The sequence below is a fragment of the Rhinoraja longicauda genome, chromosome 13 (genome assembly GCF_053455715.1).
Source record: "Rhinoraja longicauda isolate Sanriku21f chromosome 13, sRhiLon1.1, whole genome shotgun sequence".
Classification (NCBI taxonomy): Eukaryota; Metazoa; Chordata; class Chondrichthyes; order Rajiformes; family Arhynchobatidae; genus Rhinoraja; species Rhinoraja longicauda.
Window position 1 is genome coordinate 50,952,160 of NC_135965.1, and position 16,473 is coordinate 50,968,632.

At 45.1% G+C, this 16,473-nt stretch overlaps 1 protein-coding gene across 1 annotated transcript in view; it reads right to left on the reverse strand.

Annotated features, from left to right (window-relative positions):
- naaladl2 (N-acetylated alpha-linked acidic dipeptidase like 2) overlaps positions 1–16,473 on the reverse strand; it is a 624,478-nt gene that overhangs the window by 483,857 nt on the left and 124,148 nt on the right. The window contains exon 3 of the mRNA XM_078410100.1: positions 14,696–14,783. The gene's annotated coding sequence lies outside the window, so the exon portion shown is untranslated. The remainder of the gene's footprint in view (positions 1–14,695; positions 14,784–16,473) is intronic.

The window sequence follows — 16,473 nt, forward strand, 5'->3', positions numbered from 1 at the left end:
GGCACTGAAACGTCCCGCGGCCGAGCCGCACCGGGCACTGAAACGTCCCGCGGCCGAGGCGCGCCGGCGATGTTAAGTCCAGCGGCCGAGCCTCGCCGGGCGATGGAAGGCACCGTGGCCGCTGCTAAGTCCCGCGGCCGAGCCGCAACGGGCACTGAAACGTCACGCGGCCAAGCCGCGCCGGCGATGTTAAGTCCAGCGGCCGAGCCGCACCGGGCACTGAAACGTCCCGCAGCCGAGCCGTGCCGGCGATGTTAAGTCCCGCAGCCGAGCCGCACCGGGCGATGGAAGGTCCCGCGGCCTCGCCGGGCGCTGAACTGTTTCGCGGCCGTGCCGCACCGGGCGATGGAAGGCACCGCGGCCGAGCCGCACCGAGCACTGTTAGGTCCCGCGGCCGAGCCGCGCCGGCGATGTTATGTCCAGCGGCCGAGCCGCGCCGGGCGATGGAAGGCCCCCCGGGCGATGGAAGGCCCCGCGGCTGAGCTGCGCCCCGGGGAAGAGACCTAATAAAATAAAGGTTTCCCCCACCCCACCACATCACCCCCCCCCCACACCCCCCACACATACACAGCCAAAAACAGAAACAAAAACCATCCCAACACCGACACACACAAAAAAAGAAAAAAAAGACAAACAGACTGCCAGAGAGCCGCAGCCGTTAGGCGCAGCCACACGTGACTCGTAGACTCGGGGAGTGACAGCTATGTTATTGAGAGAGCTCTGTGGGAAGACTTAAAATGGAATAAGATAAAATGCACTTAAAGAAAGTGGGAGAATAAATTGTATCCGTGTACATCATCGAAACTACCTGACGGTTGGATGTTTCAAGGCAGATGTCCAAGCAGGTGATAAGGCAGAATTTGTTGCTGCATCACTAAGGCAGTCTGAAGAAGGGTCTCGACCCGAACGTCGCCTATTCTTTCTCTCCTGAGATGCTGCCTGACCTGCTGAGTTACTCCAAAACCAAATGGAGAAATAAGGCTTTGCATGGACATGAGAACAAGGGAAATAACATAGAAAATAGGTGCAGGAGGCCATTTGGCCCTTCGGCCCAATAAAACCATTCATTGTAACCATGGCTGATCGTCCAAAACGGAATCGGACAAGGATCCAGAACTACAAGATGTTAGGGAGAGGATCCAAAGAGGTGACTGGAAGGTATGTCCACACAGGATATATGCAGCTATCAGAGATGAACAATGCACAATTGGAAGGTATGTCCTGAGAGGAAACAGGATCATAGTGCCAACAAAGCTGAGATCAAGGATGACCGAGTTGGCTCACAAACGACATTTAGGAGTTGTTGGAACGAAACAAAATCTTTGTATTAAAGTATGGTGGCCAGGGATGGAAACAGATGTGGAACGACATGTGAGGTCATGTGATGGATGTCACATGGTAAGCAAACCCAACACACCTGAGCCAATACGAACCACATTGTTGCTGTTGTACGTTCCCGTGCAAAACTAGCATGCCCTGTAAGGACGAATTAGGTTGGACCCGAGACAGCGGATGCCCTCGACGGCGAGGCTGGGCCTCCTGTACTGGCTCGCTCAGATCCAAATGGGCCAGTTTCAAGCGAGCCACTGACCCAGTCTCTTGTCGACCCCCCATGTCCAATACAAAAGTCGTGGGCCCATGTCACAGCACCCGAAAAGGACCTTCATATGGGCGCTGCATGGGCGCCCGGATAGATGGGTGGGCCAAACCATGAATGGCGTTGAAAACCCGACGACGCCAGGCCGCCGGAACAACCGGCCATGGCTGCCCCTTGGAGGTGTCACACAGGACGGTGATGCCGGCGGGACCCAAAGGAACGTCCTTGAGCACCGGACCTGTGATCGCAGTTCGGTATGCCTTCATCTCCTCGTCCGCCAGCTGTGCCGCCACCAAAGCGGAATAATCAATTCCCGGGGCCACGTCGTGAACAGCTACCACAAGGCGTCTGCGACCAGGTTACTTTACCCGGCGATGTGGCGGATGTCCGTGGTAAACTCCGAGATTAACGTGAGTTGGCGCTACTGCAGAGCGGACCAAGGCTCCGCAACCTTGGCGAATGCGAAGGTGAGGGGATTATGGTCGGTAAAGGCGAGGATTGGTTGATGGAATTGAATACAAAGAAGTGTGAGGTGTTGCATTTTGGGATGTCGAACAAGGGCAGGACCGTAAACAGTAAATGGTAGGCCTCTGGGTAGCATTGTAGAGCAGAGGGATCAAGGAGTACAGGTGCATGGTTCCTTGAAGGTCGAGTCGCAGGTGGATAAGGTGGTCAAAAAGGCCTTTGGCACTTTGGCCTTCATCAGTCGGAGTTTTGAGTATAGAAGTTGGAAGGTCATGTTGCAGATGTATAAGACATTGGTGAGACCGCATTTAGAATATTGTGTTCAATTCTGGGTACCATGTTATAGGAAAGATATTGTCAAGCTTGAAAGGGTTCAGAAAAGATTTATGAGGATGTTGCCAGGACTAGAGGGTGTGAGCTATAGGGAGAGGTTGAGTCGGCTGGGTCTCCATGGAGCACAGGAGGATGAGGGGTGATCTTACGGAGGTGTACAAAATCAAGAGAGGAATAGATCGGGTAGATGCACAGAGTCTCTTGCCCAGAGCAGAGGAATCAAAGACCAGAGTACATAGGTTCAAGGTGAAGGGGAAAAGATTTAATAGGAATCCGAGGGGTAACTTTTTCACACAAAGGGTGATGGGTGTATGGAACAAGCTGCCAGAGGAAGTAGCTGAGGCTGGTACTATCCCATCGTTTAAGAAACAGTTAGACAGGTAAAAGGTTAGGACAGGTTTGGAGGGATATGGACCAAGCGCAGGCAAGTGGGAATAGTGTAGCTGGAACATTGTTGGCCGGTGTCGGTGTTTTTTTCCCCTTATTTTTTCCCCTTATTTTTTCGTACGGCTGTATATTAATTCGCATCTCACTGTACCTTAATTGGTACACGTGACAATAAAAGACCTTTGAAACCTTTGAATTTCTTTGATCAAAAGTTGTGAATTTTTAAATTTTTCTTTCTCAGAGGACTTTGGATGGAAAAGGAAAATCAAAGAACTTCAGTAGTTTGATGGCAAAGCATCTTAAGGATATCAAGGGATGAGAAAGATTTTTAGACAAAATGGGAATTGAAACTCTGAGAAATGAAATACGAATGGAGGGTGAGCCATGGACTGTAACCCCAAAGGATTGTTCGGCCCTTTTCTGCTTGTTTTATACAAATCTCTTTTACGAATGTATAATAGTTTGACAATCCAATTACTCACCAATAGGAAAATGAAGCACATCATGCCACTGTCCTCTGATCTCCAAGGACCATTCACTTCCAACTTTTGGTGAAGGTGGAAATACTATCTGTTGAAGACTGCTTCAGAACTGCTTTATAAAATAATCTAAACTTCTTGCTATGGAATGATAACAGCATGACGTCTGAAGTACAGCGAGGATTCATTGAAAATATGGAAATAGCCCAACATGAATTCTATATCTTGAAAATACACACTGCATAATGTAGTTTCAAGACAATATTCCACATTTTCAACATTGGAATTTGATTAAAATTCAAAGCTCAAAAGTAAAGCATTCCCTATTTCATATCATTTTATTAAAAGGATTAGAGTGCATCATAGAAACATAGAAAATAGGTGCAGTAGGAGGCCATTTGGCCCTATGAGCTAGCACCGCCATTCATTGAGATCATGGCTGATCATCCACAATCAGTAACCAGTGCCTGCTTTCTCCCCATATCCCTTGATTCCACTAGCCCCTAGAGCTCTATCTAACTATCTTTTAAATTCATCCGGTGAATTTCCATCCACTGCTTTCTGTGGCAGAGAATTCCACAAAGTTTCTTCTCACCTCAGTTTTAAATGGACTCCCCTTTATTCTTAGACTGTGGCCCTTGGTTCTGGGCTCCTCCAACATTGGGAACATTTTTCCGGCATCTAGCTTCTCCAGTCCTTTTATAATTTTATACGTCTCTATAGGATTCCCTCTCATCCTTCTAAACTCTAGTGAATACAAGCCCAGTCTTTCCAATCTTTCCTCATATGACAGCCCTGCCATCCCAGGGATTAACCTCGTGAAGGAAATAAAATCTGCAGATGCTGGTTTAAATCGAAGGTAGACATAAAATGCTGGAGTAACTCAGCGGGTCTGGCAGCATCTCTGGAGAGAAGGAATGGGTGACATTTTGGGTCGAGACCCTTCTTCCTTTAACCTCGTGAACCAATGCTGCACTGCCTCAATAGCAAGGACTTCCTTCCTCAAATTAGGAGACCAAAACTGCACACAATACTTTAGAAATGGTCACACCAGGGCCCTATACAACTGCAGAAGGCCCTCTTTGCTCTTATACTCAAATCCTCTCGTTATGAAGGCCAACATGCCATTAGCTTTCTTCACTGCCTGCTGTACCTGCACACCTACTTTCAGTGACTGGTGTACAAGGACACCCAGGTTTCATTCCACTTCCCCTTTACCTAATCTGACACCATTGAGATAATAATCTGCCTCCTTGCTTTTGCCACCAAAGTGGATAACCTCACATTTATCTCATTATATTGCATCTGCCATGCATCTGCCATGCATCTGCCCACTCACTCAACCTGTCCAAGTCACCCTGCAATCTCCTAACATCCTCCACGCAGTTCACACTGCCACCCAGCTTTGTGTCATCTGCAAATTTGCTAGTGTTATTTTTAATTCTATCATCTAAATCATTAATATATATTGTAAATAGTTGTGGCCCCAACACCGAGCCGAGCGGCACTCCACTCGCCACTGCCTGCAATTCTGAAAAGGACATTGGCAAGTATGATGTTATGGGAATTACAGATACATGGCTGCAAGAGGACCAGGGCTGGGAACTGAATATTCAGGGTTATACGACCTATTGAAAGGACAGACAGGTGGGCAGAGGGGGTGGGGTCGCTCTGTTGGTAAGGAATGATATTCAGTCCCTTGCAAGGGGTGACATAGAATCAGGAGATGTAGAATCAGTATGGACAGAACTGAGGAATTGTAAGGGTAAAAAGACTAATGGGAGTTATCTACAGCCCCCCAAACAGTAGCCTGGAGATAGGGTGCAGGTTGAATCAAGAGTTAAAATTGGCATGTTGAAAATGTAATGCTACAGTGGTTATGGGAGATTTCAACATGCAGGTAGACTGGGAAAATCAGGTTGGTAATGGACCCCAGGAAATGGAGTTTGTGGAGTGCCTCCGAGACGGATTCTTAGAGCAGCTTGTACTGGAGTCTACCAGGGAGAAGGCAATTCTGGATTTAGTGTTGTGTAATGAACTGGACGGATTTGATAAGGGAACTCAAGGTAAAAGAGCTATTAGGAGTCATTGATCATAATATGATAAGTTTTAATCTACAATTTGAGAGGTAGAAGGGAAGAATCGGAAGTGTCAGTATTACAGTTGAGCAAAGGGAACTATGGAGGCATAAGGGAGGAGCTGGCCAGAGTTGACTGGAAGGAGACCATAGCAGGGAAGACGGTGGAACAGCAATGGCAGGTATTCCTGGGAATAATACAGAAGGTGCAGGATCAGTTCATCCCAAAGAGGAGGAAAGATTCTAAGGGGAGTAAGAGGTGACCATGGCTGACAAGGGAAGTCAAGGACAGTATAAAAATAAAAGAGAAGAAGTATAACATAGCAAAGATGAGCGGGAAACCAGAGGATTGGGACTCTTAAAGAGCAACAGAAAATAACTAAAAAGGCAATACGGGGATAAAAGATGAGGTACGAAGGTCAGCTAGCCAAGAATATAAAGGAGGATAGTAAAAGCTTCTTTAGGTACGTGAAGAGAAAAAAAATAGTTAAGGCAAATGTGGGTCCCTTGAAGACAGAAGCAGGTGAATTTATTATGGGGAACAAGGAAATGGCAGATGAGTTGAACCTGTACTTTGGATCTGTCTTCACTAAGGAAGACATAAACAATCTCCCATATGTTCTAGTGGCCAGAGATCCTAGGGTGACGGAGGAACTGAAGGAAATTCACATTAGGCAGGAAATGGTGTTGGGTTGACTGATGGGACTGAAGGCTGATAAATCCCCAGGGCCTGATGGTCTGCATCCCAGGGTACTTAAGGAGGTGGCTCTAGAAATCGTGGACGCATTGGAGATCATTTTCCAATGTTCTATAGATTCAGGATCAGTTCCTGTGGATTGGAGGGGTAGGTAATGTTATCCCACTTTTTAAAAAAGGAGGGAGAGAGAAAACAGGAAATTACAGACCAGTTAGTCTGACATCGGTGGCGGGGAAGATGCTGGAGTCAATTATAAAAGAAGAAATTGCGGAGCATTTGGATAGCAGTAACAGGATCTTTCCGAGTCAGCATGGATTTACGAAGGGGAAATGTTTTACTGACAAATGGAGTTACATGAATAGAGACTTTAGAAATGTTCATATAGGAAAGTCTCTTAGCCTGCCAGCTTTAATATTGGGAAATAGTGTGTGCACACGCTACGATGCTTGACTAATCTTCTGGAATTTTTTGAGGATGTAACTAGGAAAATGGACAGGAGAGAGTCAGTGGATGTGGTGTACCTGGACTTTCAGAAAGCCTTCAACAAGGTCCCACACAGAAGATTAGTGGGAAAAATTAGGGCACATGGTATTGGGGGTAGGATGCTGACATGGATAGAAAATTGGTTGGCAGACAGGAAACAAAGAGTAGGGATAAATGGGTCCCTTTCAGAATGGCAGGCAGTGACTAGTGGGGTACCGCAAGGCTCCGTGCTGGGACCGCAGCTATTTACAATATACATTAATGACTTGGATGAAGGGATTAATAGTAACATTAGCAAATTTGCAGATGACACAAAGCTGGGTGGCAGTGAGGAAGATGCTATGAGGTTGCAGGATGACTTGGACAAGTTGTGTGAGTGGGTAGATGCATGGCAGATGCAGTTTAATGTGGATAAATGTGAGGTTATCCACTTTGGTGGTAAGAACAGGAAGGCAGATTATTATCTGAATGGTGTCAAGTTAGGAAGAGGGGAAGTACAACAAGATCTGGGTGTCCTAGTGCACCAGTCACTGAAAGGAAGCATGCAGGTACAGCAGGCAGTGAAGAAAGCCAATGGAATGTTGGCCTTCATAACAAGAGGAGTTGAATATAGGAGCAAAGAGGTCTTTCTGCAATTGTACAGGGCCCTAGTGAGACCACACCTGGAGTATTGTGTGCAGTTGTGGTCTCCAAACTTGAGGTAGGACATTCTTGCTATTGAGGGAGTGCAGTGTAGGTTCACAAGGTTAATTCCCGGAATGGCGGGACTGGAGTACATTGAAAGACTGGAGCGCCTGGGCTTGTATACTCTGGAATTTAGAAGGATGAGGGGGGATCTTAATGAATGGATTATTAAGGGATTGGACACGCTAGAGGCAGGAAACGTTCCCAATTTTGGGGGAGTTCTGAACCAGGGGCCACAGTTTAAGAATAAGGGGTAGGCCATTTAGAACGGAGATGCGGAAAAACATTTTCACTCAGAGAGTTGTGAAGCTGTGGAATTCTCTGCCTCAGAAGGCAGTGGAGGCCAATTCTCTGGATGCTTTCAAGAGAGAGTTAGATACTCTTAATGATAGCGAAGTCCATGTAAATGGGTAGAAGGCAGGAACGGGGTACTGATTGTGCATGATCAGCCATGATCACGGTGAATGGCGGTGCTGGTGCGAAGGGCCGAATGGCCTACTCCTGCTATTGTCCATTGTCTATTGACCCATTTATTCCTACTCTTTGCTTCCTGTCTGCCAACCAATTCTTTATCCATGTCAATACCCTACGCTCTAATTTTGCTCACCAATCTCCCGTGTGGGACCTTATCAAAGGCTTTCTGAAAGTATGGATACATTACATCTCTCCTTCATCCATTTTACTTGTCACATCCTCAAACAATTCCGGAAGATTAGTCAAGCAGGATTTCCCCTTCATAAATCCATGTTGACTTGGACCAATCCTTTTACTGCTATCCAAATGTGCCATTATTACCTCTTTAATAATTGACTCCAGCATCTTCCCCACCACTGATGTCAGGCTAACTGGTCTATAATTCCCCTTTTTTGACTCTCGCTCCTTTCTTGAAAATTGGGATAACATTAACTACCCTCCAATCCACAGGAACTGATCCTGAATCTATTGAACATTGGAAAATGATCACCAATGTGTCCACGATTTTTAAGAGCCACCTCCTTGGGTACCCTGGGATGCAGACCATCAGGCCCTGGGGATTTATCAGCCTTCAGTCACATCAGTCTACCAATACTATTTCTTGCCTAATGCAAATTTCTTTCAGTTCCTCTGTCTCCCTAGCTCCTCTGTCCTCTAGTACATGTGGGAGATTGTTTGTGTCTTCCTTTTGAAGACAGATCCGAAGTACCTGTTCAACTCTTCTGCCATTTCCTTGTTACCCATAATAATTTCACCCGTTTCTGCCTTCAAGGGACCCACTTTTGTCTCTACTAATCTTTTGCTCTTAACATACCTAAAGAAGCTTTTACTGTCCTTCTTTATATTCTTGGCCAGCTTCCCCTCGTATTTCATCTTTTCAACCCGTATCGCCCATTTGTTACCTTTTGTTGTCCTTTGAAAGTTCCCCAATCCTCTGGCTTCCCACTATTCTTTGCTATGTTATACGTCTTTTCTTTTAGTTTTATCCATCCCTAACTTCCCTTGTCAGCCACGGTTGCCTCTTACTCCCCTAAGAATCTTTCTTCCTCTTTAGAATGAAATGATCCTGCATCTTCTGGATTATGCCCAGAAATCTCTGCCATTGCTGTCCACTGTCATTCCTGCTAGGATCCTTTTCCAATCGAGAAATTGCCACATGCTTTGCAAAATTCGTAATTAATGAACAATATTTCTAAATGACTGAAAGTTAAGTGTGCTAAAAAGTCAAAATACCCACGGTTAATTAATCCTCAATGTGAACATAAATATAATTGCTCCAAAAGTCACTTTTATCAATCACACCAATAATTTCTAAAATTTTATTTCATCTTTGTGAAATGCCCAGGTACTTCACTTATGTGAGAGAACTCAAAGAAAGCAAAGCCTGCATGTCATCATTTTTGAAATGGCTTGTAAGTCCAAAGATAGCTAAGAAGATTGGTTAAGCAGGGCAGCAGTAATTAATTCCACAGTTCACCAAATATACATAAATCCTGCTAGTGACTAGTGACGGACATTTACTATAAACCCACTGACTCGCACAGCTATCTGGACTACACTTCTTCCCACCCGGTCCCCTGCAAAATGTCTATCCCCTACTCCCAATTCCTCCGACTACGCCGCATCTGGGCCCGGGATGAGGTGTTTCACACTAGGGCTTCCGAGATGTCCTCGTTCTTCAGGAAACGGGGCTTCCCCTCCTCCATTATAGATGAGGCTCTCACTAGGGTCTCTTCTACATCCCGCAGCTCCGCTCTTGCTCCCCCTCCCCCCACTCACAACAAGGACAGAATCCCCCTCGTTCTCACCTTCCACCCCACCAGCCAGCGGATCCAACATATTATCCACCAACATTTCCGTCACCTACAATGGGACCCCACCACTGGCCATATCTTCCCATCCTCTCCCCTCTCTGCGTTCCGCAGAGACCGTTCCCTCCGTAACTCCCTGGTCCACTCGTCCCTTCCTACCCAAACCACCCCAACCCCGGGCACTTTCCCCTGCAACTGCACGAGATGCAACACCTGTTCCTTTACCTCACCCCTCAACCCCATCCAAGGACCCAAACAGTCTTTCCAGGTGAGATAAAGGTTCACCTGCACCTCCTCCAACCTCATCTATTGCATCCGCTGCTCTAGATGTCAACTTATTTACATCGGCGAAACCAAGCGCAGGCTCGGCGATCGCTTCGCTGAACACCTGCGCTCGGTCCGCATTAACCAAACTGATCTCCCGGTGGCCGAGCACTTCAACTCCCCCTCCCATTCCCAGTCTGACCTTTCTGTCATGGGCCTCCTCCAGTGCCATAGTGAGGCCCACCGGAAATTGGAGGAACAGCACCTCATATTTCGCCTGGGCAGCTTGCAGCCCAGTGGTATGAACATTGACTTCTCCAACTTTAGATAGTTCCTCTGTCCCTCCCTTCCCGTCCTCCTTCCCAGATCTCCCTCTATCTTCCTGTCTCCACCTATATCCTTCCTTTGTCCCGGCCCCCTGACATCAGTCTGAAGAAGGGTCTCGACCCGAAAGGTCACCCATTCCTTCTCTCCCGAGATGCTGCCTGACCTGCTGAGTTACTCCAGCATTTTGTGAATAAATCGATTTGTACCCGCATCTGCTGTTATTTTCTTATACACAAATCCTGCTCTTGCCTGACTATTTATGGAAAAGAAACTGTGTCTGATTGATGGCTGCTATAACTTTATGTTGCAATTGTGGCACTTCCTTGACATGCACAGCGTACCTTCCATTTCTGCCCTACTATCTATACGTCCTTGAAAGGTGAAATAGAATTGTGATCACATTTTCGAGACAAGGACAAACACACAGCATTAATGCTGTGCACATGGAAAGCAACTCAGGGCTCCCTTAATCATCAACCAACTATGCTTAATTATTCACCACTGTCTACAAACATTACTGACATTGTCAGCCTACTTTAAACAACATTTATATGACAAAAATAGATCTATAAATTATTATTTTTTATTCAAATGCAAAAATAAAATACTGTCGATACTGAGAAAAAGGCAGTGCTCAAAATGAAGGATATAAGCTTCACCAAAAGGAATAATCTAACGTGACTAGTGATGTGCCGCACGGATCAGTGTTGGGCCCACTGTTGCTCATCATCTATATTTATGATTTGGATAACCATGTGTTGGCATGATTAGCAGGTTTGCGGGTGAAACTAAAATTGGTGGTCTTGTAGACAGTAAAAAAAGGTTTCCTAAGATTACAAAAGATCCTAAATGAACTGGGAAAGTGGATCAAGAATTGGTCAATGGAATTTAACTCAGACAAGTATAAGTATTGCATTTTCGGAGGTTAAACCAAGGCAGGACTTGCACAATAAATGACAGGGCCTTTGAGAGTGTTGTAGAACAAGGAGGCCTTGGGGTACAATTACATGGTTGCCCGAAAATGGCCACACAGGTAGACAGGATGATGAAGAAGGCATATGCTTGCCTTTATGAGCCGAGGTATTGAGTATAGGAATATTCTATACTGAGTATAGGACGTCATGTTATACTTTTAGAAATTGTGGGTTTGGCCACACTGGAGTATTGTGTTCAGTTCTGGTTGCCTTGCTATAGGAAGGATTGACTAAGCTGGAAATGGTGCAGTAAAGATTCACAAGGATTATATCAGGACTGGAAGGCTTGAATTGTAAGAAAGTGGATAGGTGGAGTCTGTTTTGCCTGGAGCGTAGGAGGCTGAGGGGTTACCTTATGAAGGTCTATAAAATAACTAGACCAAGTGGACCCGTTGGGCCCAAACCTCTCCTGCATTGGTGCAGTACCCTCTCCTGCCCCCTCCCCTCCCCCTCCCTTCCCCTTCCCTCCTCCCCCCCTCTCCCTCCCCCCACACCATCCCCCTGAACCCCCCTTATCCTCCCCGCCTCCCTCCCTCCTTCCTCCTTAGGAGACAGCTTTAAACTTCAAAATGTGAATAACTTTAAAAATATAACCGATTTCAATGAAACTTCTTCCATTAGCACCAAAGGGATGACGGTGAGTAAGGTGAACCTAAAATTGAAGCGCTATCGTGCACCGTTTTGGCTGTAGTTCAGGAACAAACAAACAAATAAATTAGTTTTAGTATATAGACGAACGGCATAGCTAAGGTGAATGGTCACTGTCTTTTTCCCTTGATAGGAAGTTGGAGATTAGAGGGCATAGATATTTGAGAGGGATAAGATGTAAATGGGGTACGAAGGGCAATTTTTTCACATGTAGGGCGGTGGATTTGTAGCATGAGCTGCCAGAGGGAGCACTTGAGGTGGGTACAATTCAGGTTAAAAGACATTTAGATTGGTACATGCACAGAAAAAGTTGAGAGGGATCTAGACCAAACATACACAAATGGGACTTTCCAGGTAGAAAACTTGGATAAATTGGGCCCAAGAGGCCATTTTCATGCTGTATGACTCTGACTCTATAGCACAGCCACCTTCAGTTTCTCAAACATCATTAAGTGAAATTCATAGTTTTGAGATATGTCTGGGCTGTGACTCCCCCATTCCTCCCTCGTCCACTGGGAATAGTTGAATTTGCTCAGATTCCTTTCACTGGGCATCATAATTAATAATTAACAATCTCAAATTCTTCTGAACAAAAGTGAAAAGGTCAAAGCGGTTTCTTCCAGTTTCAGCATTGCTTTGATCTTGAGAAAAGCCTTGCAAGTTATGTTTAACTTTCACAGCTGCAGTTGGACCTGTAAGGGGAGGAGAAATAGTCTTGCACAGAGATCTTAAATATTTGTTGCATCTACCTCAGAGAACCAAAGGTTACAAAGATTGAGTACATTGAAGATGACGGGCATATTTTTGAGCACCGAGAGAATCAGAAAATATGGGTATCAGGCAAGAAAATGGCCCAAGATCATCCATTGAATAATGGAACAGATTAGAGGGACATTTGGCTCACTCCTCCTATAAAAACTACTACCTTTCAAGTGTTAAATAAATAAATAAAACCTTTAAAAGCATTAACTATTAAATAATGAATAACACAAAGAAATATAACAAACAATAAATTGGACTTAATATCCAGCATGATGTCTGGCACAATGGCACAACTGGTAAACCCAGCCCAACTTGTGGAAGCTGAGGGGACGCAACACAAAGGGCACCCGACTCTTCCCATCAGTACAGTGGTGCTCCAAGCAGGTCTGTTGGCACATCAAGAGTCGAAATGCCTCGGCGTTTATATACAGCTCACCTCAAACACCTACATTTGAAGAGCATGTATTTAAATCTGAGACACGCTAAGACACTATTGGCAAGAATCCAGCAGTCTCCTGAAGACCCATCCACTGACAATCTGATACAAATGTTCAAAATGTTGATTACATGCAAATATTCAAACCAAATTTGATTACACTTTTAAATATTATGCCACCATCATAATCTTAATAAATATATTATAACACACAAGCCAAATGTCAGTTGTCAGATTGATTGGTGAGAGAAATCTCAATGAACCATGCTGATTTGCCTAAATCACATTGGCGGCGCTGCCCTAGCAGCTGCGGCTTACCTGCGGTCCATTTGTCTTTGTGTTTTGTTGTTTTTTTGTGTCTTAATTGTAGATGCGATGTGGTGTTTTTGTGTTTGTGTACTATGTCTGGGTGTGGGGGGGAGGGGGGGAACTGTAAAATTGTAAATATGTGTCCCTTCCGAACGGAGACCCGACCTTTGTGTTCTGGGTCGTGTCTCCGTTCCTGCTGCGGCCTACCATCGGCCCAACTCCTGGAGCTGGCGGCCTCAAGGGCTCTGGTTCGCTGAGCCCGCGGACCGGACTTACCATCACCGGAGCCGGCCGTCTTCGGAGGCTGCGGGAGCGGCTGCGGGAGCGGCTGCGACTCGCCTTAGGCTCGGGCCGCGTGGATGCCGACATCGGGAGCTCCGGCAGCGGCAGCGTGTCCGCCCGCCCCGGATCGCGGGGCTTGGGTCGCGGACATTTCACCATCCGGCGCGGCCTAAGATAGGCCGCGGGATTTTTCTCTGCTGGGCGGGGGCTTCAATGTCGGGAGCCACGACCGCCCCGACGAGCAGCAACAGCGGCAGCGTGTTCGCCCGCCCTGGATCGGACTTATCATCGGCGGAGCCGGCCGTCTTCGGAGGCTGCGGGAGCGGCTGCGACTCGCCTTAGGCTCGGGCCGCTGCGGACCGTCCAGAGCGGCCTGCAACCACAACAACCTGACCGCGGGAGAGGACGGCAGGAGAAGGGAAAAGACATTGTGGCCTTCCATCACAGTGAGGAGAGGACTGGAGGAGACTCACTGTGATGGATGTTTTCTTGATGGATGTTTCTTCTTTTGTGAGTTTTTGGGGTTGTGTAATTTTAATGCCTATTTCGATGCTTTTGTTGTTGGACTGTGGGTGACTGAATTTCGTCCAATTTGGATGACAATAAAGCTATCTTGAATCTTGAATCTCTTGAATCTTAAGGAGGCAACACATAGTTTTTAAATATATTGCTTCTCAATATCAATCACAATTTATATTTGAGAAGATAAAATGTGGCCTAGCAAATCACAGATGACAAAAGCAAATGCTACAAATTAGAAATTGAGAGATCAATGTAACTAAAATATTAATTACTTAGAAAAATATGCATGTCAAGATATATGTGCAAAAAACAAAAAGAAAAAACTTAGCTAAAATTAGCAGGTTTTGTAAACATTACATGGACCAATAAGTTCATAACTATAATATATAGTAGTGGGCAAATTATGTAACCCACAAAGTGGATTTTTGTCAAACAAGTCTCCAGTACAGCTGACAATTATTTTTTCCCCTCTCCAAACTTTCAGCAGGATGTGAATAACCAGAGACTAATTTTTCTTAAGATTTATATTTCAGCATTGTGGATTTAAAAGAAAATCATTTATGCAGGATATATATATTGAGAATGTTCTTTCTAATGACTATTTCCAATATGAATATATCATGTTAAATTGATTCATTGAATCACTCTAAAGAAAAATGGTAAAAAAACGAAGTCAGTTCTTACTTCTAAGAAGTTATTTGCACTTTGACTCCTCCTTCAGTTGTTCTCAATGCAGAGATGTTAATGTTGATTTCATTGTTAACATTTGATTCTGGAAAGGAAACATGACCAAACATGAATTACAGATGGTAAAGAAGAAGAACTGAAACTATAATAGGATATTGCGGTTCTGTATATGGCCCATTTATGGGACAACTTCTGTATGATCCTCGGTTCAAATCTGGCATCCTTCCTTCCTTGCCTGCAGTTGACTGAACATATTAAGTGCTGCACCACCTCTGCTGACACCCCAAGTGTAAACTGCAAAACACAGCAGCCATGGATCAAAATCTCTGTTCTATCTGGCGTGCAATCAGCTACCACACAAAGAAACCCATGGACAAAACCTGTAACTGTCCTGTTGTTTTAGTTTTTATAATTTCAGTACGTTATACGGCACGTTGCAACGTTCATTACTATTTTTGAAACCAATTCAAAAGCATTTTTATTCAGGAGAATATATTAAATGCTTGCGAAAAGATAGCATATGAAAAATACAAGAAACTGATCGAAGTACCAAATAACAGGTATACATCCGTGTGTCTTTTTAAATTATGTAATTTACAATCAATATGCCTGCTCCACAAAACCATTGATGGTTAACATGAATGTTCTTATTTTAATATGTTGCTCTTAACATTTAACCATCCATATGAATAGAGACCTAGAATTACTCTTCAGAGGATCTCGGGAGACAGAGGAACTGAAAGAAATTTGCATCAGGCAAGAAATAGTATTGGGAAGATTGGTGGGACTGAAGGCTGATAAATCCCCAGGGCCTGATGGTCTGCATCCCAGGGTACTCAATGAGGTGGTTCTAGAAATCGTGGACACATTGGTGATCATTTTCCAATGTTCTATTGATTCAGGATCAGTTCCTGTGGATTCGAGGATAGCTAATATTATCCCACTTTTCAAGAACGGAGCGAGAGAGAAAACAGGTAAGTAATAACGACAAGTAATAACGACACATTTGGATAACAGTAAAAGGATTGGGCCAAGTCAGCATGGATTTATGAAGGGGAAATCCTGCTTGACTAATTTTCTGGAATTTTTTGAGGATGTGACAAGTAAAATGGATGAAGGAGAGCCAGTGGATGTAGTGTATCTGGACTTTCACGAAGCCCTTGATAAAGTCCTACACAGATTAGTGGGCAAAATTAGAGCATGTGATATTGGGGGTAGGGTATTGACATGGATAGAGAATTGGTTGGCAGACAGGAAACAAAGAGGAGGAATAAACGGGTCCCTGTCAGAATGGCAGGCAGTGGCGAGTGGAGTGCCGCAAGGCTCAGTGCTGGGGCTGCAACTATTTACAATATATGTTAATGATTTAGATGGAATTAAAAGTAATACTAGCAATTTTGCAGATGACACAAAGCTGGGTGGCAGTGTGAACTGCGAAGAGGATGCTCGGAGGTTGCAGGGTGACGTGGACAGGTTGAGTGAGTGGGCAGATGCATGGCAGATGCAGTATAATGTAGATAAATATGAGGTTATCCACTTTGGCGGCAAGAACAAGGAAGCAGATTATTATCTCAATGGTGTCAGATTAGGAAAAAGGGAATTGCAACGAGACCTGAGTGGCCTTGTACACCAGTCACTGAAAGTAAACATGCAGGTACAGCAGGCAGTGAAGAAAGCTAATGACATGTTGGCCTCCCTAACAAGAGCATTTGAGTACAGGAGTAAAGAGGTCCTTCTGCAGTTGTACAGGGCCCTGGTGAGACCATATCTGCAGT